General features: G+C 40.1%; 1 long non-coding RNA gene across 1 annotated transcript; it reads left to right on the forward strand.

Annotated features, from left to right (window-relative positions):
• Window positions 1-24,040: 24,040 nt before the first annotated feature.
• On the forward strand, window positions 24,041-25,078 carry LOC138963596 (uncharacterized). The gene is made up of 2 exons (XR_011454874.1): window positions 24,041-24,187; window positions 24,595-25,078. It is a non-coding gene; the product is annotated as an uncharacterized lncRNA (long non-coding RNA).
• Window positions 25,079-27,921: the final 2,843 nt, after the last annotated feature.

A 27,921-nucleotide genomic window follows, 5' to 3' on the forward strand; every position in this document is an offset into this window, starting at 1 on the left:
TGAAGTGTAAAACATCTGAAGGATTTCTTGTCTGATGTTAAAAGACCTGAGTTTTCTCAAAAAGTACAGGCGAGAGTGGAGTTTCTTCACAAGGGCATCAGAGTTTGGTTTCCATGTCAACTTATTGTCTATAATCACCCCCAAATACTTATACTGCTCTACCTTCTCTACGACCTCCCCCTTGATCACTATCTCCCTGTGTACATGTTCCCCCCTCCTGTTGTCCATTATCATTTCCTTTGTCTTCCCCACATTAAGCTCTAAATAGTTGTTTTCACACCACCCCACAAACCTATCTACCTCCTGCCTGTAGTCAGAGTCGTCGTCAACAGTCAGCAGTCCGGTCAGTCCAGTGTCGTCAGCAAACTTGGTTATGGGGCAGGAGTCACTAGAACTTCTGAAATCTGCTGTGTAGAGAGAAAAAAGAAAAGGTGAGAGTACTGTGCCTTGTGGTGCCCCTGTGTTTGTGCAGATTGTGTCTGAAACGGATTGCCCCCCCACCCTAACATACTGTGGCCTGTTTGTCAGGTAGTCCATAACCCAGAGGATGGTGGCTGCTGGGACATTCATGCTAAAAAGCTTCTCCGCCATTAAATGAGGCTGTATAGTATTAAAAGCGCTGGAAAAATCAAAGAACATCAAGCGAATATAAGAGCCAGGCTTTTCTAAATGAGAGTAGATCTTGTTTAAAACATTCAACACAGCATCATCAACACTCCTGTTTTTCCTGTATGCAAACTGACATGGATCAATAAAATCTTTCACACAATCACTCAGTTTGAACAAAACAACTCTCTCAAAGACTTTCATACAAACAGAAGTAAGTGCCACAGGTCTCAGGTCATTCATGGTTATCACAGTCTTTTTCTTTGGCACAGGAACAATGCATGAAGTTTTCCATAGGGCCGGTACCCTGCTAGCTCCAAGCGACATGTTAAAAATGACTGAAAAAATATAACTAAGTTGCTCTGCACATAGTTTTAAAACTTTGGGCATCATCCCATCTGGTCCCCCCGCCTTGCTAGCATTAACATTCTTCAGCCCCCTCTCCACCTCTTCTTCCGTCACCACTATTGGGGAATCTCCTTCCCTAAGCCCACTATCACTGGTCAACCTGTCCCGCATTGCCTTCCTTTCCCCGCTGAAGTCATGTTTATCGAAGCGTGCATAAAACTGGTTGAGATCATTTGCATCTGACTGCGTAGCGTTGCTTTTTTCCTTACTCCCACCCTTCTTCCCCTTGTAGCCACTCATGACATTCAACCCCTCCCATGCCTTCTTCATGTTGTTCCCCGTGAAATTTCCCTCTACCTTCCTCTTAAACTCTTCCTTCCCCCTCCTTATCGAACTCTGGACCTCCCTCTGAACCTCCCTCATGTTACAATTCCCTTCTCTAAAAGCTTTCTTCTTCTTATTCAGCACATCTTTGATATCTTTCGTGACCCAGGGCTTTGTATTGCTGTACACCTTCACTGTTTTCTTCGGCACAACATTGTCCACACAAAAAGACACATAATCGGTTTAGCATTCTGTCAGTTCATCAACATCACGGGACGAGTCCACAAATACTGTCCAATCAGTGCAATCGAGGCACCCTCTAAGGGTTTCCATTGAATCGCCCGACCAATCAAAAACAGTCCTAGTGATGGGCGATTCCCGCTGCACACGTGGTCGGTAACGTGGGACAAGGTTTACAATGTTATGATCGGACCGTCCTAGAGCTGGCAGTGCATACGAACTGTACGCATCCTTGACGTTTGAATAACATAAGTCTATAGTCTTGTCTTTTCGTGTAGGGCATGTGACATGTTGGTACAGTTTGGGTAGCACTTTCTTCAGGTTACAGTGGTTACATAAATATCATAAATATCAGGTTAAACTAGATCACAGTTATTGGCTGTTAGCAAGCAAATGTACAAAAGAAGAAAGATTGCGATTGTTACAATGGAAAATATTACACAATATTTATCCCACGAATATATTATTAAAAAAAATGAAAATCAGAGAAACAAAATTATGTACATTTTGTAAACACATTGATTATGTTGAACACTTTTTTGGGCAATGTGAGAAGTTGACGAGCTTTTGAGAAAATGTCCATTATATTTTTAGAAATACAGGATCAAATGTGCACCTTTCAGAACACGATGTCTTGTTTGGTTATCAACCTAGTAATATATGCCAAAATAATAAGGTACTTAATCACATTATTTTGATTGCAAAAATGTGTATTAGTAAATATAAGTATGGTGATAGATACGATTTGAATAGTATATTGGAAAATGAAATGTACATTGGAAGTATGTGAGTAATGTATAAGTCGAGATGAGGTGAAGTGATATATGACGTTTGTGAATATTATGAGGGGAGTGGGAGGGAGCGGATGGACGAGAATAAGGGAAAAAAAAGAGAAAAAAAAGTAACCATGTATGGCTCCTCAATTGCTTTTTGTATAAACAACCATGCAAACCACAAAAAAAGAGAACAAAAAAGAAACAGGTTTTCTCCAATTTAAAAAAAAAAAAAAAAGTCGCTTGAGGCGAAATTACTACATTTAGTCAAGCTGTGGAACTCACAGAACGCACTGCATTTTTTTACAGTGACCGTAGTCCGCCGCTCGCGCAAAACGCAGTGAAACTGACGAGAATGTTTAGCGCGGTGGTGGTTTCGCTGTGCTGCATTGCACGCTTTTCTGTACCTCTCTTCGTTTTAACTTTCTGAGCGTGTTTTTAATGCAAACATATCATATCTATATGATTTGGAATCAGGAACCGACAAGGAATAAGATGAAATTGTTTTTTAATCGATTTCGGAAATTTGATTTTGATCATAATTTTTATATTTTTAATTTTGAGAGCTTGTTTTTAATCCGAATATAGCATATTTATATGTTTTTGGAATCAGAAAATAATGAAGAATAAGATGAATGTAAATTTCGATCGTTTTATAAAAAAAAAAAATTAATTACAATTTTCAGATTTTTAATGACCAAAGTCATTAATTAATTTTTAAGCCACCAAGCTGAAATACAATACTGAAGTCCGGCCTTTGTCGAAGATTGCTTGGCCAAAATTTCAATCAATTTGATTGAAAAATGAGGGTGTGACAGTGCCGTCTCAACTTTTACAAAAAGCCGGATATGACGTCATCAAAGACATTTATCGAAAAAAGAAAAAAATGTCCGGGGATATCATACCCAGGAACTCTCATGTAAAATTTCATAAAGATCGGTCCAGTAGTTTACTCTGAATCGCTCTACACACGCGCACGCACACCGGCACAGACAAAACTTGACTAAATGTTAAAAGAGAGAGAGAGAGAGAGAGAGAGAGAGAGAGAGAGAGAGAGAGAGAGAGAGAGAGAGAGAGAGAGAGAGAGAGAGAGAGAGAGATGATAATGATGATGATGGAACTTTATTTTTCAAGGATAGAGGTTTAAGGTGACGCCTTTTCTTACAACCGGTCCTTACTTCTAATACAAATGTCTAATAAATGATAAACAAGTAAAGCAACATGAAAAATAAACAAAGTAAACGAACGAACCAGCAAACAATCGACAAGTAAGCAAACAAGCAAATAAACATAAACAACAAAATGACAAAGTAAGGAACATACAAATCAAAAGCAAAACATGCAACATATTAATTGAGGTTATACATGTAAAGTGATCGACGGTTAAAGTTCCATCCTCACCTGATCACACTTCACTGACACTATACACAACCATCAGTGTGTATAGGAAACAGGTACTTAACGCCTTCGTCCGTACGGGTTACACACTGTGTATAGCCAAACGGTACCTAATGTGGATTTCGTACGTACAGAAGTCACACAGATCCGTCTGCGTATGACCGGTACCTAAGGTGCTCCTCGTCCGTATGTGTGTGTGTGTGTGTGCGTGTTTGTCAGTGCGTGTGTGCGTGTGTATTTATCACTGTGTGCGTGTGTGCGTGTGCGTGTCAATCACGGTGTGTGTGTCAGTTTATATGTGTGTATGTTAGTTCGTGTGTGCGCGTGTGTGTTTGTCAGCGTGTGTGTGTCAGTTCATGTGTCTGTGTGTGCTCGTGTGTTTGTCTGTGTTTGTCTGTGTTTGTCTGTGTGTGTCAGTTCGTGTGTGCGTGTCAGTATATGTGTGAGTGCCCGTTTGTGTCTAATAAATTATAAAGAAAATTGTGTCTATATAAAACAAACACTCTCATTTATACTTCTGCAGAAATATATAAGGCCAAACAAAAAAATAGTCTGTTTACGGTAACCCGACGTGCGACCGACCCTATTGTTTTCGCGCGACCCTAGACTTTTTTTTGGCATTTGGGAAAAAAAAAAAAAAAAGCAAAATAACGTAAAAATATGGTTTTTTGGAAAAATAAAAAATAAAAAAAATCCCGAACTACCGACCCTATTTTTTTGGCCTATGTTACCGTAAACAGACCTTTTTTTTGGCCTAGAGACGCTTCAGAACTGCATGCATGAAGGGTGGACCATTTGGGGGACCAAAAACTACCTTTCAGCATGAGACCTTCCGAACAGTTTTGACGGAATCGACTATGAAGGACGCCTTTGATCGACTTAAATTTTGACCCAAACGATTTGCCGTAGTCTCATCAATTCGTAGTGTCTTTTCCTCGCTGGTTATACGCTTATGAAGGAATTAGTTTGATATGTAACCCAAACTCAGTGTGCTATCAAGATATATTATATCACAAGTATACCGTCGTCGCGATATAACCTTCGTGGTTGAAAACGACGTTAAACACCAAATAAAGAAAGAAAGACAAGTATACCGTATTAAATGAGCTGATTATTGTTCATATGTCTATAATCAGAATACTGCAATAAAATGTTTCTTTTATATCACACGGACCTTTATTACAATAAAAGAACTACAGTCATATTCATATATCACATTCCCCCGAAAGCGGCGTATGCTTGCCTGAATGGCGGGGTAAAAACGGTCATACACATAAAAACCCACTCGTGCAAAACATGAGTGAATGAGGGAGTTTCAGCCCATGAACGAAGAAGAAGAAGAAGAAGATATCACATCACTCATACAAATGGTGTACGTGTCTCTACCGTTTGAATGTAAGTGCGGATTTCAGAGTGAGAATGATGGTGCCAGACCGGTGCCAGAATAAGAATTGTGGTGCCAGACCGGCGGCAGAATGAGAGTGGTGGTGCCAGAGTGATGGTGGTGGTCTTAGACAGGTGCCAGAATAAGAATTGTGGTGCCAGATCGACGCCAGACCGAATACGGTGGTGCCAGAGTGAGACCTGACAATGGTGCATGTACCGTTTGGTTTGGGATTTTATTAAATCTTGTTCATAATTCACACAAAATTAACACATCGGAAGTGCACCCGGCTTCGCGTGATAGGAGTTGCACATTCGCCTGAAAGCTATGGCTATACTTTTAAAGGGGTATTGCTAACGAAAGATCACTGCCAGCATTCTGAAAAATCTCAGTAAAACGATCTAAAGATAAACAAGTCGCGTAAGGCGAAAATACAATATTTAGTCAAGTAGCTGTCGAACTCACAGAATGAAACTGAACGCAACGCAACGCAGCAAGACCGTATACTCGTAGCATCGTCACTCCACCGCCCGTGGCAAAGGCAGTGCACGTGGAATTGACAAGAAGAGCGGGGTATTCGTTGCGCTGAGAAGGATAGCACGCTTTTCTGTACCTCTCTTCGTTTTAACTTTCTGAGCGTGTTTTTAATCCAAACATATCATATCTATATATTTTTGGAATCAGGAACCGACAAGGAATAAGATGAAAGTGTTTTTAAATTGATTTCGAAAAAAAAATTTTGATAATAATTTTTATATATTTAATTTTCAGAGCTTGTTTTTAATCCGAATATAACATATTTATATGTTTTTGGAATCAGCAAATGATGGAAAATAAGATAAACGTAAATTTGGATCGTTTTATAAATTTTTATTTTTTTTTTACAATTTTCCGATTTTTAATGACCAAAGTCATTAATTAATTTTTAAGCCACCAAGCTGAAATGCAATACCGAACCCCGGGCTTCGTCGAAGAGTACTTGAGCACAATTTCAACCAATTTGGTTGAAAAATGAGGGCGTGACAGTGCCGCCTCAACTTTCACGAAAAGCCGGATATGACGTCATCAAAGACATTTATCAAAAAAATGAAAAAAACGTTCGGGGATTTCATACCCAGGAACTCTCATGTCAAATTTCATAAAGATCGGTCCAGTAGTTTAGTCTGAATCGCTCTACACACACACAGACACACACACACACGCACACACACACGCACATACACCACGACCCTCGTTTCGATTCCCCCTCGATGTTATTTAGTCAAAACTTGACTAAATATAAAAACAAGTCGCGTAAGGCGAAAATACTACATTAATTTTTAGTCAATCTGTCGAACTCACAGAATAAAACTGAACGCACTGTATTTTTTCACCAAGACAGAACAGCTTCGTCAATCCCCGCGTGAAAGAAATCGCTCACCTTCCACGTGCAAAACGTAGTGATCTTGACACGCCAGATTAGCGCGGTAGCGTATTGTGCTAAGCAGGAAAGCGCGCTTTTCTGTATTCTTGTTAACTTTCGGAGCTTGTTTTGAATACAACATATCATATCTATATGTTTTTGGAATCAGGAAATGATAAAGAATAAGATGAAATCATTTTTCGATCGATTTCTTAAATTTTAATCGTAAGACTAATTAATCTATTTTCGTTAATTGTGATCACATTTTAAGAGTAAACATGACATATGCATATATTTTTAGATTCAGAATGTGATGAAGAATACGATGCAATCAATTTTAAATCTGTTTGCGAAAATTCGATTTTAATGACAACTTTAATGAGCAAACTCATTAATTAAATTTTAAGCCTCAGCTGAAATGCAATACCAAAGTCCGGGCTTCGTCGAAAATTACTTGACCAAAATTTCAACCCATTTGGTTGAAAAATGAGAGCGTGACAGTGCCGCCTCAACTTTCACGAAAAGCCGGATATGACGTCATCAAAGAAATTTATCCAAAAAAATGAAAAACGTCTGGAGAAACCATACTCAGGATCTCTCATGTCAAGTTTCATGAAGATCGGTCCAGTAGTTTTCTCTGAATCGCTCTACACACACACACACAGACACACACACACACACACCACGACCCTCGTCTCGATCCCCCCCTCTACGTTAAAACATTTAGTCAAAACTTGACTAAATGTAAAAAGAAAAAGAAGACAAAAAAATCTACGTAGCTGCAACGACTTAAATGTCAACTGATACAATATAGATTCGGATCTTCAGACTATTTTGTCAGTTTTAACTGGGGAAACAAAACTACGGTCAAAGATCGACGCCGATACCTTTCGATCTTTTTTTTGCAAATATTGTTTTATAAGTCAGCATTGATTGATGTCGAGTCATTGCACTATGCTGAAGTGAATAAAGTTCTGTTGAAAAAAACTTGAAAATGGTGCGGCGTGACTTGAAATTGAAGAACACGCCATATATACTAATTGTGATATTTCCGGCACGATATCATAATCCGTTCAATATCCTACTCAGCAAGCCGGATGGTACTCGAGTTTTAACGAAAGGAAACACTTCTGCTGGGCGTTGCGGCTTCCTGAACAGGCGACTCGACGGTCACGAAATACGGAAACGGCTTTTTTTATCATCGTTCGCGTTTCACTGATGATTGTATCAAGACCCGAGGAGTCATCGTTTTCCAACATGCATGTATTGACAGTTTTCGCCAGCCACTGCAGGTAGCGGTATAATTATATCGATGACGGGAAAAGCTGTTAATTGTGCTGGCGATTACCAGCACTGGCTTGTTTCCTTTTTATCTTGGAGCTGCACATTCTTCCTATAGTTACTGGATCATGGCTAATTACTGACAACACAAAACACACCACTCAAAAGGCAATACAGAATGTGTTGCATTGATTCACTGTCATCTTTCTCTGTGAGTCTCGATTTGGAAACGCAAGTGAATGCGGATGTTTTACTGGAATTATGTTCTGTACTGTATGATCCACAGGAACGGTTGTGTGTGTGTGTGTGTGTGTGTGTGTGTCGGTGTGTGTGTGTGTGTGTGTGTACGTGTGCAGTGTACGTGCCTCTGTGTGTGTGTGTGTGTGTGTGTGTGTGTGCGTGTGTGTATATATATATATATATATATGTGTGTGTGTGTGTGTGCGAGCGTGCGTGAGTGTGTGTGTGTTCGTGCGTGCATGCGTACGTGCGTGCGTGCGTACGTGCGTGCCTGCGTATGTGAGCCGGTGTGAGTGTGTTTGTGTGACGGTGTGTGTGTGTGAGTGTGTGTGTGTGTGTGCATAATTATGTGTGTGTGTGTGAGAGCTGAGTCTCACTGTCTATCTGCCTGTGGGTGGGTGCCGCGGTGGATGGATAGATGGAAACTTGCATATATATACATTATACTACATTATATTGTTCAAACAAAACAGCCGAATATTGTGCGTTTTAGAATTTTAGAGCAATCTGAAACACAGTATGTACTTGTTTCACAAAATCCCTTTATATGAAATAATAAAAGCTGCGCTGACCATAACATTGTCCAAAAACTTCACAACGCCCTCACCCTTCTTTCCTTCAATGAGATCATACCGCTCTAATTGCTTTGGTATACAGCTTTTGAAATAAGGAGAGGGGGGGGGGGGGGGGAGGGAGGGGAAAAGGTCTGCCTGCACTTTTGTCTCTGAGCTTTTTAAATATTGACTGGGTCTCCTCTCTTCTTTCTTTCTTTCTTTATTTGGTGCTTAACGTCGTTTTCAACCGTTCAAGGTTATATCGCGACGGAGGGAAGGGGGGGAGATGGGATAGAGCCACTTGTCAATTGTTTCTTGTTCACAAAAGCACTAATCAAACATTTGCTCCAGGGGCTTGCATCTCCTCTCTTCTTTCTCGTCCGTTCTGTATAGTTTTTACAATGTAATTTAAAAAAAAAAGAAAGTATTATTCATTTATGAAAATTTAAGCTGTGTCAAACCTTGGGTGAAAAAGTTGGTTGAACTCTGAGGTTGCAAAATCCATTTCTGGAGAGAAACCTAATAACTCCCAGTGCTCATAGACTCTGAACTCTTTTGCACAATGTTGAATTTCAAAAAAAGGCTGAGTTACTTGGCAAAGAACATTGGCGCAAGAAAACCATAGAGGACTTTTACATAATAAAAAAATAAAAAATCTTAATAAAGACAGAGAGCAATGAGAAACAAGTCACGTTAGGCGAAAATACAACATTTAGTCAAGCTGTCGAACTCACAGAATGAAACTGAACGCACTGCATTTTTTCAGCAAGACCGTATACTCATAGCATCGTCAGTCCACCGCTCGTGGCAAAGGCAGTGAAATTGACAAGACAGAATAACGCGGTAGTGGTTGCGCTGAGCAGGATAGCACGCTTTTCTGTATCTCTGTTCTTTTTAACTTTCTGAGCTTGTTTTTAATCCAAACATATCATATCTATTATGGTTTTGGAATCAGGAACCGTCAAGGAATAAAATGTAATTATTTTTAAATCGATTTCGGAAAATGTATTTTAATCATAATTTTCATATTTTTGATTTTCAGAGCTTGTTTTTAATTCAAATATAACATATTTATATGTTTTTGAAATCAGAAAATAATGAAGAATAAGATGAAATTGTTTTTGGATCGTTTTATACAAAAATATTTTAAATACAATGTTCAGATTTTCAATGACCAAAGTCATCAATTTTTTTCTTCTCTTCATTATATTGTTATTCAGGCAAGTTTCTGTATAGTGAACAAGGTGTGGCAACGAAGTGTAAATGTAGTACAAGAGTCAATAAAGATTTCAAACAAAGCAATATATGTCAAACTGGCAGAGAACATAATTGCTAAGCGTCTGGAAGAGTTGTTTTTAGTTGTTATCTAAGTTCCATGTTTTCTTTCCACAGTGTACATTGTATGTTTACATTTCAAGCTACAAGTACAGGAGTTTAACAGGGATCGCGCTAGCTTTTTAAAAAAACGCGTAAGTCATACGCAACGAAACGAAAAAAACGCGTCACGGACCAATATTTTTGCGTACTACGAAAACACGTACAGACACAAACAAAACACGCACGAAAGACTCAAAGACACTCCTTACCTAAATACGGCGAGTTTTCCTGTCGAACTCCGCGCACGCCTGTCGAATAACACCCCTGCTGTCTCCCACCTTCGGGCCTTGCGAGTTTGTTTCCCGCTCTAATACGACTAGACACACTCTCCGCCTTTTGGAAGCGCGAGATGGGAGAGCAGCTAATGTCTGTTTCATTATCCGACAAGACATTATCTGGTAATACCCTCGTTACGTTCGTTTGCGATACTTCGATGCAAAAAGAAACGGACTTTAGTTTTGACGCGCAGATTTCATGTGTGTCGTCACTTCTCGAGCCCTATAGTCAGTTTCAGGATCGGGTGATTATTAAGTCAGAGCAAAAGCGCTGCGTGAAGACAAGAAAAAGTTACAATATTTTTGCGTATGGCTTACGCGGCGCGGCGAAAAAAACGCGTCAGCGACTTTTAAAATGCGTCAAATACGCAAAAATCGTGCGTAAACGCGATCCCTGGTTTAACAGTGTGGGACAATGTGATTATATCAGCTCAACTGGACAGCAAGTGATGATAATGCTGTTTTGTTTTCTTTTTCAATATCATTTGTAAACATTGCACAGAATAACTTTGCACTCCCAAGCGGCAAATACGGGAGTTTAATATTATGCAAGCAAGAATGAACAAAGAATTATGGACATCTTTGACAACAAATACTTTTGTTCTTTTTTTTCAGTCTACAAGACTGACATATGCGGTCCATTTCTTCACAAAATAGTCATAATTCATATGTGTGTTCTGGATATATTTATCAATTTTGTATGCTTGCGCAAGTTCCAGCATAAAGAATGGAAGTGTTGGGCGCACATTGCGTATTCTACACTTATAAATATATAACTTGGCTATCGATTAAACCCATCATAAGTACTGATCAGTACATCAGTCATTACATTCAGGCTAAGTTGTGTTTCTTAAAGCAATGAGAAAAAACAACCAAGAGAAATATAAGGAGAAAGAGAACAATGACAATAAGAAAAAAAATTAATAAGAAATATAGCAACAAAGAAACTAATCAATAAAAAGATCGCTAAATCGCTCGAGCAATCAATCAATCAATCAATTGAAGAATGAGAACTGAGAAAAATGATTTAAGGGCACTGGGCGGGGCCCGGTAACATCGGGCGCAGTATATGTACGTGCATGTTGAGAATTTGTTTGCCATTTGCTTGTTTCTTTTCTTTTATTCTGTGTTATGCAATGTACTTTGTATCAGGAGATTTTATTTGATTTAAAACATTGTTCTTTTCCGTGTGTGTGAACACACACACACACACACACACACACACACACACACACACACACACACACACACACACACACACACACACACACACACACACACACACACACACACACACACACACACACACACACACACACACGCGCGCGCGCAGTAAAATGTTAGGTAAACGTGAAATATTTGTTTTCAATACCTATCACGCCCAACACGGAAGCTAAGCGCCCAAAGTGCAAATTCTTTGCCATTGATTTAAAAACAAGATCGGCGCTCGCATATATGCAAACGTGAAACCGCAGATAGTTTCATTCATGGATGTGATGCGTTTGATGTTTTTATTTGTTTTGTGTTGAATCTTGCAGAGCGTAATAAACATTTGTTCCCCTTTTTTTTTCTCCTGCGCACTGTACCGAAGCCAACAGACAAGATTCGTGACACCATTAAAATTGCAGCACAGATGATCTGACAGATATGTAAGACACCATGAACATATAATACATAGACGATACATATTTGCGAAATCAAGTTCCTCGGTGTGACTCGCAGTCTCGTCTGGACCCACCCACACTTCACACTGACCTTGTCTTGACCACTCCAGTAAGTCATCGCCCGGATGAACATGAACTCGTAAATTGTGGTCGTGCGCGCTCATTTATATCTATAAATGAGTCAGTGTAGTTAGGGCGATAAGGGTCGATAACAAGGTCGATACTGCACATTGGAGGGAAAGCATGGCGATTTGTCTGCAGTTTGTTCATCCAGTTTGCGGCATTATTAGCGTCAGAAACACCTTCTAGGTGACATGTGATCGCCATATTTGGGCATAACACAAGGTGACCCGTTTCGCTTGACTATACAACATGGTTGTTAAGAAATTTCTTGATCAAAACATGAAAGAGTTTAGCAAATGCAATGACATTGGGCACACATATGCACACTCATAATAAAAAGTTGTATGGCAAGTTTCGTGTTCATCATCCAACCAGTTACGACGTCATTAACGTGTACAGAATACTAATATATTGTTTACTGATTAGGTACTCATTATATTTGAAAAGAGCATTGTAACGGCTTGATAAGATTGGACAACATTTTGGATGAAATCACTGCTGCTGCAGGAATATTGAATTGGCAAGTCTCTAATAGTCATCATCTCTCTGAACTCATTTTTAAGGGGTATCACAAGAAAGTTTTACACCGGCACTTGCAACATTCTCAACTATGGTAAGCCACGAAGGGAAACATTGTGGCACCATCAACTTTGGAGGGTCGCCACAGCTATCACAGGACTACCTCGAGGTGTTTCTGACGCTTTTGTTGGTCAGCAATGTGGACACTACTTCTGCACCAAACGGCATATTTTCCCTAAAATTCGCAGCATGAAATTCTTTATTGCCCTAGCTAGTGGTCGTACGAAGAGGATTACCACTACCTTTCATCTGTTTTACAGTGTGCTATGGTCGATACTTCCTGGAACTTTTAGAAATTCCAGAAATTTAGAAATGGGAGTCTGCGAGCTCAGTACATTTTGGTGAAACTTTTACCTCCCGTTTCAAGCTTTCCAGCTCCAAAACTCAACAATAACAAAAACAAACAAAAAAAGTCCGGATAAAAACCATGGTGAATGGCGAAATCTATTTATGTTCCTGCCAACGGGGAGACGCCGTCGCGATATAACCTTCGTGGTTGAAAACGACGTTAAACACCAAATAAAGAAAGAACGGGGAGACGCCCTGTTCAAGAACAATGGTGGCATGAGATCAATTCTGGTTTAAGTTCTCAATGTAACAAGAGAACCGTCTCTCCATTGCGCTTCTATTGTTAAAGGGCATGCAGCCTTCTGTATTTTTACACCCCCGGTATAGGGGTGTGTATAGGTTTCGCTCGATGTGTTTGTTTGTTTGTTTGTTTGTGTTCGCATATAGATCTCAAGAATGAACGGACCGATCGTCACCAAACTTGGTGAACAGGTTCTATACATTCCTGAGACGGTCCTTACAAAAATTGGGACCAGTCAAACACACGGTTAGGGAGTTATTGGTGGATTAAGATTCTACAAGGACTTATAGCGGACTTATAGCGGGACATATTAATGGTCAAAGGGAAATAACCTTCTCAGTTGGTGGCAGTCAGAATGGTTATTTCCCTTTGACCAACGGGGGTGTTTTTCCTACCTCGGAGGAATTTCTTGTTATTCTCTATTTTTCTTGTTCATATTTTTATCCCCTGCATGTTTATTTGTTTTGCCGACAGATAATCAGTGTCAATCTGGGAGTCTAGGCCGCTGCAAATTTCGTGACACGTCACACAATTAGCGTCAGATTTGAACGCGTTCGAGAAAAACACGCCTTTTATTTACGAGAGCTGCGCCCAAGGGACGTACCGCCAACTTTGCCCTGTTTAAATTGCCCTCAAACACGAACAAACAAGTCGCGTAAGGCGAAAATACATTTAGGCAAGCTCAGTCGAACTCACAGAATAAAACTGAACACATTGCATTTTTTTCCGCAAGACCGTACACTCGTAGCATCGTCTGTCCACCGCTCGTGGCAAAGGCAGTGAAATTAACAATCCAGAGAAAAGCGCGGTAGCGGTTGCGCTGAGGAGGATAGCACGCTTTTCTATATCTCTATTCTTTTTAACTCTCTGAACGTGTTATTAATCCAAACATATCATATCTATATGTTTTTGGAATCAGGAACGGACAAGGAATAAGAGGAAATTGTTTTTAAATCGATTTCAGAAATTTAATTTTAATCATAATTTTCATATTTTTAATTTTCAGAGCTTGTTTTTAATCCGAATATAACATTTATATGTTTTTGGAATCAGAAAATGATGAAGAATACGATAAATGTAATTTTGGATCGTTTTATAAAAAATAATCTTAATTACAATTTTCAGATTTTTAATGATCAAAGTCATTAATTACATTTTAAGCCTCCAAGCTGAAATGCAATACCAAAGTCCGGCCTTCGTCGAAGATTTCTTGGCCAAAATTTCAATCAATTATATTGAAAAATGAGGGTGTGACAGTGCCGCCTCAACTTTTACAAAATGCCGGATATGACGTCATCAAAGACATTTATCGAAAAAAAAGAAAAAACATCTGGGGATATCATACCCAGGAACTCTCATGAAAATTGTCATAAAGATCTGTCCAGTAGTTTACTCTGAATCGCTCTACACACACACACACACACCATGCTAGGGGGGTCCGGGGGCATGCTCCCCCTGATTTTGTTTTTCAAGGAAGCAAAATGCTGCAATCTAGGGCCACCTGAGCTCGGAAACTGTCATTTAATCATATCTCTCTCTCTCTCTCTCTCTCTCTCTCTCTCTCTCTCTCTCTCTCTCTCTCTCTCTCTCTCTCTTTTCCCCCCCTGAGCCCCCCCTAAATCCGCCACTGTGTTTGCTATATTTCCCCATTTATTGTTTCTACTCTGTCATACATGAATCACGCCCTTAATCTATGAGTATCGCATGACAAAATCTAATAAATTAGCCTGAATACAAAATTATGAAAAGAAAAAAAAAATAACAAAAACACGCAGACATAAAAATGAGCGACTTACCTAGCGTGTACCTAGTATTGTCTACAAAAGCTGCTCCACCCAGGCTAACGCGTCCTTTGTTTTCATCTCCGCATTTCAATCGAGCGTTCAAAGACTTCTCTTGTCACTGTGGAGTGTTGCGAAATATCGCCATTGTTCCTTTCGGTATCGCTTCCACCGTGTCACAATGATGTGTCGATAAAACTAGGGCGTCGTCCCTTGAATCATCAGTGCCATGAAATACTACAGTCGACAAATGCATACACAAAAGGTGGGAAAAAGACAACGAAGAAGCTAGACTGAAACTGCCGAAGACCTGCAAAGGACAATAGGCTATATTCTTCGTGCATGTGTCAGTTTGAGCTTTCAAGGCAGAAAAAATGTGTCCTTGTGGCATGAAACGAATGCGTTTTGTTATCAGAGTTTGACCCACTTCGTGTTGGTTGGCACGTACTTCACGCCAAAGTTGTCGTTTGAATGACTTGGTTGGGGGTGACACAACTGACCTGCTGTATTATACACCTTCACGGTATATTGCACAGGCGCGTGACATCCAGTTGTCGTTTGACATGGCGATTGAACGGATACTCCGAACCAATATCTTCATGTTCCGGGAGTGTTTAAGGCTTAGGAGCTACCATGAAAATACATCGTTTTTCTTTTCAAGTCATTTTACCGCAACATTCTTGAAACATAAATGTTAAATGAATAATAGTATATGGTCCCAAAAATATTTGCTTTTAGATTGATTTAGTGAAAATGATTAAATACAAAATAAGCAAAGCGTTGAATCGAAACATGTTAGTTCACGGATGTCATTCTAATTTCACAACTTTTCATCAGAATGATTTGAACTTTTGCAGCAATGTTTTTAAGACATTCTGATAGATGTTTTGTTCCACAGGCTAAGCTCTAAGAAAAAAGTTAAAGAGATAACAACAAAAAAATCCAGTTTTTAGAAATGTACCCACAAAGTTAACATTTGTATCACAAAGTTTAACTTTTAGGCCCCCCCAAAAATGTTGGTTTAGGGTAACGTGACCAAAAATAATAGGGTCAGTAGGTCGGCTTTAAAAAAAAAAAATTAAGTCTCGGTATGGTTCGCAAAATGTTGGGGATTTTTTGTTAGAAATGAAAAAAAAAAATTTAGGGTCGGCGGGAAAAAATAGGGTCGGTCGGGTTACCCTAAACCAACATATATTTTTATTTGGCCTTAAAGGCGCAGTAAGCCTCCCGTAAACCATCACAGATACGGTCAGGCTTTTACACACAGTACAAACACCCTTTCATTTAAACACTCACCGATTGAGAACATCCTAGGTGCCCTCCGTAAAGAGCGAACAATTTTCAAAGAATTTATTTTTGCGTGGTTTATCTTACTTACCCCTGAGACATCGTGAACCCGTGTGATCCAGTTTCCCTTTTTCACAATGTAGTCGTCAGTTAGTCATTTGAATGAGACTCGATGTGAGCTTATTTACAATAGCACGTTTTTATGCATGAAACAAACAGCTGTGGTTCACAAGAACTCTAGCGATGGCTTTTGACTGTTGAGAGGAACGGCGATATGCATAAACCGTCGTCTGCTACGACCCTTGCGTGACCCTGCTTCCGGGCTTTTCTTTTTTCAAACTTTCACAACTTCGAATTGTAGGCTACTGATCTTGTCTTGATGAAAAAAGAATTCTTTTATGATTAAAGAATGTTTGTGTAACAAGCTGTCAATTTATTATTTAGATTTTAAAAGTTAGGTCTAGCGCAAAAACGCACCACGGTCCAAAAACATTTTGATAATCATCGATTCACGGCTATCGCCAGTTTACATCGATAGAATGAGACCCGAAGGGAAGTAACTCATGTTTGACCTGAGTTCAGGATGGGTCCAAAAAGTGTTCGAGACAATCTGCAAAATTAATTCTTTAAAAATTGCTCGCTCTTTACGTAGGGCACCTAGGATGTTCCCGGGAGTATGGTGAGCGTTCAAATGGAAGGGTGTTTGTACTGTGTGTAAAAGCCTGACAGTATCCGTGATGGTTTACGGGAGGCTTACTGTCCGGGCGTGATTTCCGGTATTGAATATTCATAACAGCCGTCTAGCACCAAAACGACTCGAGGCGCCATTGTTGTAGAGGACCAAGTCCACGAAAATAAATTCTTTGAAAATTTCTCACGCTCGATAGAAAGCAGCCAGGATGTTCCCGTTCGGTGAGCGTTCAAATGGAAGTATGCTTGCACTGTATGTAGACGCTCGGGGAGCTCTGTGATGGTTTACGGGAGGCTTACTGTGCCTTTAAATGTGGTTGTCTACATTTTTGCTTTTTTTCAATAATCTTATGGTTTTATTTTGATACAAAATTATGTCAGATGATGAATGAACCATGGGGAAAAAAGTTATAGAAAAAAATATATGTAAACAAAGATTTTATTTTACGGTAGCGTGACTCAAGCTTCCAATGTTTTGTTTTCTGCTTGCTGAGAACATGTGCTTTGCCTAAAAATACTGACCAATCAAATTCATGTCACTATGCTTATAGCCACGCCCAAACAAGTGCAGCAACAGTTTGACACTGGAGCGCTGTCCACGCTTTTTTTTAAACGCACAAAATGTACGGGATTTGAGAGAAGTTTTGCGCTTGGCATTTTCCAAATAAGGATATCCTACTATGAGTACTACGCTGGAATACTACAATGAATTTTCAAATGGCTACACTGGCTTCGTCTTTCCTGATCAAAAGGGGGTGTATTGTTGATAATTATTTGTAGATAATAGACTCTGCATTTTAATGGTCAAATGGCGATTTCGGTATACAAATGTAGACAAGGACCTTCAAACGAGATACCCCGCCCCCTCTTACATCTTCTGTCCTATGTCTGCCTACCTTGTCTATTCACATGCATTTCATTCCCAAAAATCTCTCCCTACAATGTATCTGCAGGTGTGTAAATTCTCTCTCGCCAATAATCCGGACAATTAAAAAACCTTTTTAAAGGAGATCAGGATTCTTTTTTTTTAACAAGATGTTGAGGTAACACGTGTGAATAAATACCAGATTTTAATAACCTTCCTCGCTTTACTGGGATAGACCGAAATGTAAAGAGTTTCAGGCCGCTTTGGGCAAACCAGAATCAATGCTCCACGACAAGCCGGACAACAACTTTAATTTCTGCACATCTCCTACCCTTTCCTCTTCTTTTTATTCCTCTTCTTCCCTTACCCCTCCTTCCTTCCTTTTACTGTCTTTCTTTATAATGATTATGCAACTTTTATTATGTTATTAATAGGTTTGGTTTATTTAGACGAATTGTTCAGCCGTTATCGCCTTACGTTTTACTGTCCATGCAGAAACACCACAATAAGCTTCTAGCTTGTTGCTGTTACCTGTGTATTTTTGTAGCCGCCGGCTATTTACACCCCCGGTATAGGGGTGTGTATAGGTTTCGGTCGATGTGTTTGTTTGTTTGTTTGTTTGTTTGTGTTCGCATATAGATCTCAAGAATGAACGGACCGATCGTCACCAAACTTGGTGAACAGGTTCTATACATTCCTGAGACGGTCCTTACAAAAATTGGGACCAGTCAAACACACGGTTAGGGAGTTATTGGTGGATTAAAATTATACAAGGACTTATAGAGGGACATATTAATGGTCAAAGGGAAATAACCATTCTCACTGCCACCAACTGAGAAGGTTATTTCCCTTTGACGGGGGTGTTTTTCCTACCTCGGAGGAATTTCTTGTTATTGCCGGCCCGGCTAGTTAGGTTAATAATAATAATAATAAGAAGAAGAACATTTATATAGCGCTAAATCAAAAACTTTCGTTAAAAAGGCTTGCTCTAAGCGCTTGACATCTAAACTAAAACGTCATTCACACTCTTTGCAATGATGTACAAGAACTTCATGTCACACTCTTTCATTCAGTATAGCACCATTCACACAGTTGTTATTCTGTACAAGACAATAAGTTAGTCTAACATTTAGAATGTTCATAAGATGAAAACAAGAGAAAACCAGACTGATTAAAACAACTGCTTAGTGCTAACAAAGCATGAATCTTAAGGTTAGGTTACGTTTAAATCGTTGATCGATCTTTTCTTTTGCAACTGTGGCGAGCAGCAATGGGTCTTCTGCCTTTTTGAGGCCGTCTCCATAGTCCATGATAAGCCCCAAATCTGATCATGGACTATGGAGACGGCCTCAAAAAGGCAGAAGACCCATTGCTGCTAGCCACAGTTGCAAAAGAAAAGATCGATCAACGATTTAAAAGCCACCTACAGGTCTTCACAGATGGTTCGATCCTGCAGTCAGGGGAGGCTGGGTGTTCCTTGTCGATTCCTGGACTTGATATAACACGAAAATACAAGCTAAACAAGGGGATCAGCATCTTCTCTGCAGCAGGGTGGGCCATAAAAAGTGTCCACATTTAATTTGTTAATATTTTTCCTGTAAAGTGGTATTTTCTTTTCTGTTCCAGATAGAATTTGAGACAAGCATCTTAGAATTCTTTTAAAGCCTGAATGGATCGCATTCCAGTACAGGAAAGGACCAAAATCGTTGAACTTTACTTTGCTACCAATTCTGTGGTTCTCGCCCAGCTCGCTTTTCGGAGAGAGTTCCCTTACAATCTCAATTCTTCTTCATTGCCTATACAGCTTGCTGTCGAATTTACCTTTTTTGGTTCAAGGAGAGGCTTCCTTTCCCTCCAGAAACATCAAAAACCGTCCACCAAGGGGGCTTCGCCCCCTGGACCCCCACCAAGGGGCTTTGCCCCCTGGACCCGCATCTGTAACCCCTCCCCCTAGTACTTACCTAGTCCGGCCCTGATAGATCAACATACCTTGACATTTCGTCTTCGGAAAGACGGACCCGTAGCCTGACCTTTCCACCAAGGAAGGCATTCTCGCCGCCTGCTTTGGTCTGGCTTGAATCCACAAAATATAACAGAAGTTCAATGACAGTACCGCTGCACGCCATTTTTGATCTTCGAATTCGAATTTGACTGAATGCACTTAAAACTTTAGCACGAAGCCCTTCCATTGGATGAAGTTTGGCAGACTTTTGCAATTCGTCTTCTGATTGGATCTCTTTTGTGTGTGATTGGTTCTCTTAAAGGGAAGCAATCGCTGTCAAAATCATATTTCTGAATGTGTTGTTTCTTCCCTTCAATCGGGATTGGCTCCTTGACGAATAGAGGATCATAGAGTGATACAGCTGTGAAAAATGTACGTTGAAAATAAAATGCTTGGCAATAATGCCCATCACGATCACGAAAACAAATGACGATCACGATCACGATACTTGATTTTGTTGTCATCACGGATCACGGGCAAAGTCCCATCACGATCACAGAAATGGAAATTTCGGCAATCACGGTCACAGAAAGGTAAAAAACCGCCAATCACGATCACGATTTTAAACCCTTTGGGGCCCTCATCTATATGTTTTTGGAATCAGGAAATGATAAAGAATAAGATGAAATCATTTTTGGATCGATTTCTTAAATTTTAATCGTAATTAATTGTGATCACATTTTAAGAGTAAACATGACATATGTATTATATTTTTAGATTCAGAATGTGATGAAGAATACGATGCAATCAATTTTAAATCTGTTTGCAAAAAATCGATTTTAATGACAACTTAAATGAGCAAACTCATTAATTAATTTGTAAGCCTCCAAGCTGAAATGCAATACCAAAGTCCGGGCTTCGTCGAAGATAACTTGACCAAAATTTCAACCAATTTGGTTGTAACGTGAGAGTTGTTGAATAAACACTGTTTAAACCAAACATGAGAGCGTGACAGTGCCGCCTCAACTTTCACGAAAACCCGGATATGACGTCATCAAAGACATTTATCAAAAATATGACCAAAATTGCCTGGAGATACCATACTCAGGATCTCTCATGTCAAGTTTCATGAAGATCGGTCTAGTAGTTTTCTCTGAATCGCTCTACACACACACACACATACAGACACAGACACACACAGACACACATACACCACGACCCTTGTCTCGATTCCCCCCTCTACGTTAAAACATTTAGTCAAAACTTGACTAAATGTAAAAAGGGTCTCAAATCGCCCCAAGAACGGCACACTGTGGATTGAAATGATGACAATAAACGCAAAGAATACCTTCAAATAAATGTTCGAACGCAGAGAGTTTGCATTATAACAAAACCGCTCAGTCACCGACCTACACAGTTCAGAGACATGTATCCTGCTTGCTGCCGCGCAGGCAGAGAAAATGTTCCTTCTATTTTTTCACCGCGCTGGCAGCAAAACCCCTCACGCGGAGGTGTTTTCAGACAGGCCAAACATAGGTTGTCCCGGTGGTGTACATCGATTCAATTATTAAGCATGGTTACGGATCATGTTCGAGTTTATGACTACATGTGTGACAGCACAGATAATGTGATCTGGATTTGCTGAGGTTACATTTTCCAGAAAACCTCTATAAAAAGGTGTAATTACTACTATCTCTAGTAAAAAGATATACCCGTACCACCTGCTGCATCAAAACCTGGGACAGCAGTCGCTGTGAAAATAACAATGCCTCGTGCCTGTGCGATGTCTTGCGACCTTCACAGTTTCAGGGGCAAAGCGGCGGCAGAACGAAAGAGATGGGGGGAGGGGGGGGAGAAAAAGATAGTGTGTGTGTGTCTGTGTGTGTGTGTGTGTGTGTGTGTGTGTGTGTGAGACAGAACACATTTTTACATTTAGTCAATAACATAAAGGGGGAATCGAGACGAGGGTCTGTGTGTGTGTGTGTGTGTATGTGCGTGTGTGTGTGTGTGTAGAGCGATTCAGACTAAACTACTAGACCGATATTTATGAAATTTGACAGTTCCTGAGAACATGAGAGTTCCTGGGAATGATATCCCCGGACTTTTTTTAATTTTTTGTATAAATGCCTTTGATGACGTCATATCCGGCTTTTTGTAAAAGTTGAGGCGGCACTGTCACACCCTCATTTTTTAATCAAATTGATTGAAATTTTGGCCAAGCAATTTTCGACGAAGGCCGGACTTTGGTATTGCATTTCAGCTTGGTGGCTTAAAAAATAATTAATGAATTTGGTCATTAAAAATCGGAAACTTGTCATTAAAATGTTTGTTTTTTAAACGATCCAAAAACAATTTCATCTTATTCTTCGTCATTTTCTGATTCCAAAAACATATACATATGTTATATTTGGATTAAAAACAAGCTCTGAAAATTAAAAATATGAAAATTATGATTAAAATTAATTGTCCGAAATCGATTTAGAAACAATTTCATCTTATTCCGTGTCGGTCCTTGATTCCAAAATCATATAGATATGATATGTTTGGATTAAAAACAAACTCAGTACGCTAAAACTTTGTGTGCAGACTCTCCTCGGTGTCCGAACACTCCCGTGTGTACACGCAAGCACAAGACCAAGTGCGCACGAAAAAGATCCTATCCATGTCAGAGTTCGGTGGGTTATAGAAACACGAAAATACCCAGCATGCTTCCTCCGAAAACGGCATATGGCTGCCTAAATGGCGGGTTAAAAAACGGTCATACACGTAAAATTCCACTCGTGCAAAAAACACGAGTGTACGGGGGAGTTTCAGCCCACGAACGCAGAAGAAGAAGAAGAAGAAGAAGTACACTAAAAAGAATAGAGATACAGAAAAGCGTGTTATCCTACTCAGCGCGACCATTACCGCTTGTCGATTTCACTGCCTTTGCCACGAGCGGTAGACTGACGAAACTACGAGTATGCGGTCTTGGTAAAAAAATGCAGTGCGTTCAGTTTCATTCTGGGAGTTCGACAGCTTGACTAAATGTTGTTATTTCGCCTTACGCGACTTGTTAATTTTCTAAGGCCACAGCAGCCTCTTACAATAGTGGTAAAAATAACAGTAATCGCATTCACAGTTTTACATAATAATCACTCATTAAATTCAACAATATTGTTAGTGTTTGAGACAGAGAGACATAGAGGGAGAGACAGAGAGGGTAAACACAGACAGACAGACAGAAGACACACACACACACACACACTGACACACACACACACACACACACACACACACACACACACACAGCCCCACACATTTTCAAAAACTTAAGAAATATCGGACCTTGGAATATTTACAGCGGACAGCATGCACTTGTTTGTGATAAAGAAGAAGTCAGAGTGTCTTTCCAGTTCCTTGCTCGTACATTCTGATAACCTGATAATGCTGACACGGCCGCTGCATGATACAATTTTTATTCATTATCTTCCTTCCTCTTCTTTAAAAGCACACTTCTTCTCGCGTAAACAGTTCAGATCAACGTCTCAGATCTGCCCTGGCTTTAATGTGGTATAAAAACCGTCTTCCACTTGGACTAATACCAAAATCAACACCCGAACTGCTTGGTTTTGGTGAGTTGAATTTGTTTTCCTGAATTAATTTCATAAAAATCCACCAGTGGCTTTTGCGAAATCAACTTTGTCAAAAAGTTCCCAGTGTTCTAAATGAATGCAGAGCGCACCCATACTGTTCAAGTTTGGTATGTGGCCAAGTGGAGGAGAGGTGGTCTTGCAGAATCCTGCGGAAATCAGCTAGCTGCGACAGTGGCTGAGGTAGCGTGTCTTACCAGGGGCGGACGAGGGGGGGGTTCTGGGGTTTCCGGAAACCCCCCCCACCCCCCCCCCAAAAAAAAAATGTGTTTTTTTTTTAATGTATTAATCAGTGACAAAATCCGCTGCCGGAAACTGGTAATGATCATCCTCAGAATGCACCAGATTGCACCATTTTGCATCCTTTTTTTCAAAATTTTCCGGGGGGGCATGCCCCCGGACCCCCCAAGCAAGCTAGGCGCTTTGCGCCGTCGGCTCGGCGCTTTGCGCCTTCACACCCATATCTTCACAATATACTTTTGGAAACCCCCCCCCCCCCCCCATAAAATGAACTGATCCGCCCCTGCTTACTATATGTCACAAAGATGTGAGTAAGGTAGTTGAAGATAGGTTGGGCGTTGTCAACACGTCGTGATTTTAACCTCCCTATAGAATGGATTGTGATGCGTAGACAGGTTAGAAGCGATATCACGGGTTTCGTGTGATTCACGAGGAAATAGCTTTAACAGAATTGTGTTTACGAGTTTGAAAGATATAGCTGGTTTTGAACTGGGAGATTCACAGCGTCTAAAACTCAGAACCGAGGAGGTTGGTTAGCGCGTGTCGGTCTTGTTCGGGGAACAAGCACTCCTTCTGGAGACAGGTCTCTTAAGGTAAATGATTTATTATGTTGTATAATATTAAAGCTTGAATACATAGCTGGAATGTAATGCAAAGTGCACTAAATTCTAGTGTGAAGTTTTTAAGAGGATTCTCGTTGAGATTGTATTGCGTTTTTGGTGAGTAATTTCTTGAACATAAATATTGTTACGCATTTATGTTATGTTAAGATGTTGATGCTATGTATGGTAGTGTCATTAATGGATTAAGTGATCCATGGGTTAAGTATAGCTTGGATATTGATTGTCACAGTGGACGGAATGACATACATGGAATGATGTCAGAAGTTTGTGTAATGTTTAGTTGTGAATGTAGAATGAACGAGAGATGATACACGACTGTTTAGAAAGAAGAGATGGTTTAAGAGAATGTTGTATTAAGACTTGGGTTAATTCTTTAGGAGTTTCCATGACGGTGTCCGGGGGTTGGAACCCACTCTGGAGAGTTCGTGACGATGTCAGGATAAGAAGCCACATCGGCGAAGATGGATGGACGGTGGAGTCCCCATCAACACTGGTCGTTGAGACAACCGGTACTCTTCGCTGAGGGCGAAGGAGTGTTTCTCGGGGAGGAACGTGAGATATGGATAACAGCATCTACATGGATTTCAGTGGCACAACTGAGTGTGTAAAGGACAGCATGCAGTGAGAATTACGAACTCGTGAGTGTGTGTCAACATCCGCTCTTGTGGAATAACCTAATACTGAGATAGTATGGTTAATGAAAGATTATTATAACATAATTTTATAATCCCATGTATACAGTGATTACCATATCACTGTGTGAATTGAACGGTTGTAACTGGAAAAGTGTATTTCTGTTTATTTGATGTGAAGATTGTATTGCTTTTGTGAGGATAAATTGATAAGTCTGTATCCTCCAAATTCTGTGTGTGGAGTGTATTAAATTAGAGTGAAAGGAGTTAGATAGGGCAGAACACGCATGAGTAAAAATAACTCTCTTATTACATATATACCACTTCATGACACTATAGCTCTCAATGAGTTCTGTCTTGTCAATCTTCAAAAGTTAATTAATTTGTCAACACTTTCTACCCCACCTATGTTAACCAAGTTTTTTTTGTTTAGCCGAGACAAGCTGTGCTGCAGCAGGTCACTCAGAATTGCAGTAACTGTGTAGTAACTGTATCAACACGCTGGAATGCAGGCGTTAGATCGCCGTTACAGGAAGCGACCGAAGTGACTGTGTATGGATATATCCGTACCAGGTCAGATAGAGCAATATGGATGGGTACGGATATATCCGTACCTGGGAGACGATGAGTTAAGTGGCAAACCAAAAACGACCAACTTGTTTTTTAAAGCATAATTGTGTCTCTAGTTTCTAAATCAGTACCTACTGAGCTGGCGTCGACCAAGTTTCAGGTGGACAGGTCCCTGGTTTATCAACCAGCTCCTTCTACCCCTCTTGTAATAACCCCCCCCCACACACACACACACCCGATTTTAGACTTGCTCCAATGTAAGACCTTGTTTTCCCCCCGGATATTCTCTTCCTAAGGTCTGTAAATTCACCTCCATGTCAAGAATTGCACCCGTTTAAGACATGCTTTTTGTGTGCATTTGTGACGATATTAAAGGGGGGAAAGTGGTCCACTGTAACATTATCAATAGTTGTGTTGCATGCAAATGTTTATTTACATCGTTTGTGTTAGCTATAGTTGTATTCAACTTTTCTGCATGATGTAACAGACCCCTAAGCTGTTAGTTTTGGTATTGTCTGTCTATATTCTATACTTTTGCATATTCGTACTACTGTATATGTCCTCGCGCCCCCTAATTGGCGTAGAGGCGCGTCCCCCGGGTGGTGGATGGGGGAGCCTTCTCTACTAACTTCTGAGAGAAGGTCGCATCACTCTCGATGCCGTGAACCTAATTAGGATCTTTTTCTTGTTTCTTCTCTATTTCTGCCTCCCCAAAGTCCTTTTACTTTCCTTTTCTCACCCATAAAATTCTTCACTTATTACCCTTGTTAAGTGGTTCTTGTATAGAATATAGTCAATGTTTGTAAAGATTTTAGTCAAGCAGTATGTAAGAAATGTTTAGTCCTTTGTACTGGAAACTTGCATTCTCCCAGTAAGGTCATATATTGTACTACGTTGCAAGCCCCTGGAGCAATTTTTTGATTAGTGCTTTTGTGAACAAGAAACACTTAACAAGTGGCTCTATCCCATCTCCCCCTTTCCCCTATCCCATCTCCCCCCTTTCCCCTATCCCATCTCCCCCCTTTCCCTCGTCGCGATATAACCTTCGCGGTTGAAAACGACGTTAAACACCAAATAAAGAAAGACTACTGTATATGTACTCAGAAAGATACAAGTCCGTAATACCAGGTTGCCAAGTTTTTCCTCTTATCTTTCTAGTTTCATCAATCTGCAACTCGGTTAGAGTTTTCTTTGGTTGATGTTTTTTTAAGCAGTCCGGCATGAGACTGTCTGTGTCACTGGGTGTGATCTTCGGGTCACCAAAGTATTAATTGCTTTACGGTATACCAACGGCGGGACTACCCACAAGATCATTCATTTTCTTGGTGTCGACTGCGTTGGTTCGTTGTCATCAAATCTTGCTGTGTGTCACTGGCATCTCGGATGGGAAGTTGAAGTGAGACGCAGACTTGGCTTACTTAAGAATTGTCTTCATAGAATGGAGATGATACAAAATAGACGATTTAAAAAAAAATTCTATCAGGTTTGTATGGGTTGTAAAAGAGTGAATGCCCTTGCTTTTTACTCGGACAAACATTGGAGGGGCCAATCACTAGCGAGGGGTGTGTCGAAAACACGTGGACAGGAGCATGTGTGAAGTTATTTGTCAGAGGAAAAGCAAGGGTATTCACTCTTTAACAACACATACAAACCCGACGGAGTTATTTCCAAAAATCGTCTTTAAAAACAATTACAAGTAGGGTATGAATTCTAGTAAAACGCTCATGTTACGTGGTCCGAAGGCAACATTTTACTTTACACCTCCGATGTCGGAATTGTATTGACACTTTCTACATAAAAAGTAAAACTCATGTGAGTACACCGTTTGTACCTGGAAATCCTATAAATCTTGACATTCTAAAAAAAAGTTTATTTCAACCTATCCGGATTATTGTTTTGGACAGAATTAGATCCAAAGTGGGACCAATTGCAGCATCGGTACAGTATCAAAATATGTTTCTATTATATACAACCGTCAGTTAGTAAGTTAGTTAATACATTTTAAGCTGATCGTTTGGTTGGTTGGTTGGTAAGTGAGTAAGATAGGTAGCAAGTTAATTCGTTATATAGTTGTATACATGTACGTAGTACTGAGTAAGTTAGTTACGTAATTGGTTGTTTACATAATTAGTAAGTTAGTTCGTTCATTCGCTCATCACCGCTTAGTCTGTAACATTGTGAAACAGCCCCTGGAGCAATTTTTTTATGAGTGCTTTTGTGAACAAGAAACAATTAACAAGTGGCTCTATCCCCCCCCCCTTTCCCCGTCGCAATATAACCTTGAACGGTTGAAAACGACGTTAAACACCAAATAAAGAAAGATTGTGAAACAGATCCCAGTCGCCGACACGCTCTCCAGGAAATTCCTGCCAGCCGAACCCGATGACGTCACGGAAGACCTTGACGCACAGATACACTGCATCGTGAAGAACCTCCCGGTCAGCGACGAAAAGATGGCCCGCATCAAGAAAGCCACGGCAGAAGACCAGAGTCTCGTCACCG

Source organism: Littorina saxatilis, linkage group LG4 (genome assembly GCF_037325665.1).
Source record: "Littorina saxatilis isolate snail1 linkage group LG4, US_GU_Lsax_2.0, whole genome shotgun sequence".
NCBI classification, from domain to species: Eukaryota; Metazoa; Mollusca; class Gastropoda; order Littorinimorpha; family Littorinidae; genus Littorina; species Littorina saxatilis.